Source organism: Triticum dicoccoides, chromosome 2B (assembly GCF_002162155.2).
Source record: "Triticum dicoccoides isolate Atlit2015 ecotype Zavitan chromosome 2B, WEW_v2.0, whole genome shotgun sequence".
NCBI lineage: Eukaryota > Viridiplantae > Streptophyta > Magnoliopsida > Poales > Poaceae > Triticum > Triticum dicoccoides.
This window is the reverse complement of record NC_041383.1, coordinates 556732073-556733391: the sequence shown is the minus strand read 5'-3', so window position 1 is coordinate 556733391 and position 1319 is coordinate 556732073. Positions and strand designations below refer to the sequence as shown.

The 1319-nt window shown below is 50.9% G+C and overlaps 1 protein-coding gene across 1 annotated transcript in view; it reads right to left on the bottom strand.

The window, feature by feature from the left end:
• Positions 1–394, bottom strand: part of LOC119364819 (transmembrane protein 184C-like) — a 4152-nt gene extending 3758 nt beyond the window's left edge. The window contains exon 1 of the mRNA XM_037630363.1: positions 247–394. The gene's annotated coding sequence lies outside the window, so the exon portion shown is untranslated. The remainder of the gene's footprint in view (positions 1–246) is intronic.
• Between the last annotated feature and the right edge of the window lie 925 nt (positions 395–1319).

The following is a 1319-nucleotide window of genomic DNA, read 5'->3' as shown; positions in this document are numbered from 1 at the left end:
AGCCCCAGCGCCCTCCCCTTCCCCCCACCCACCCTACGGGTCAGCAGCAACCAAGCACCTGCAACGACGTCGCTGGAGGAACTGCGCCCCGCCCAGCTAAGCTTGTCCCTCCGGCCCGCCGCACCCAAACCCAGATCGGCGTCAGCCTCCGTCGCCACTCGCCACGCGCCGCCCAGCGGCTCCCCCTCGGCCGGTGCGGTACAGAAAATAGAGGAGAGAGGGAGGGAGGGAGGGAGCGGGGCGTGCCTGCAGCTTCCGTCGGCACGCGGGAGGGAAGGGGGGGCAGCTAGCGCCGGTTGCTCGCTGCGGAGCCGCCGAGAGATCTGCAAATTTGCGCGCTGTCTGTCTGACGAGTAGCTTGGGGTGAAGCCACGGCCTTAACTCTTCTTTTTTTTCGACAAAGACGGTCTTGACATCTGGGTGGCTCCATCTGCATTTCTTTCTCTGTCACTGTCAGCCGACTTCCACTCCACCTCCGCCTCTCTCCCCAGCTGGCTGGCGTGACAAGCCTCGTGACGCACCGCGCGCGGCCATGGCTCCACGCCTGCAACTCTGTACACGTAGAGTACATGTCTTTTTCATTGCAAAAACGTAGAGTGGTAGTACATGTTTTTGCTTGGCAGATCCGGGCTGACTAGCAACTTGCCGATGTGTCATACATACAGATACAGTCATCGTTTTAATGCGGTATCAACGGCCACCCACGCTTGATTAAAACTCAACGTAGCATGCACGAGAGAAACTTGTGCGCAGCGCGCATGTTTGGATCTGTACTTTTGTGCTTATTACAAAATTTATTATACCCATATTCTTCAAGATTTATTGTCTAAAAAAATCATATTTTTCATTTTACTACTCACTCCGTTTCAAAATAAGTGTCTCAACTTTGTGCTAGCGTGTCTTGAGCTTAGTATAAATTTGTATTAGAGCTAGCATAAAGTTGAGACACTTATTTTGGGACGGAGGGCGTACTTTTTTGTGTGTGAAAATCATCCTATCTATTATAGCAGTTCACTGAACATCAAATAAAATAAAATTACATTGAGATTATGAGAGCAACAAACCACGCTAGAATGAGTAATCGCCGCTCCCCTACCGGAGCCAATTTGACCTTATGATGACAACTACGAAGTCTTCGTGGGTGTGCCCTTAATTAAGGACCGGCACTCTGGAGCAACAGTCGTTGTCGTTGAACACCTGACACAAAATCTTGCCACATGACAAGAAATCCTAACCTCATCGCATCATATGGACAAACTCGAGGAGGATCGATGCCCATAAGACAAACTCATAGAAGAAGCGCCTGCAAGGACTAAAAA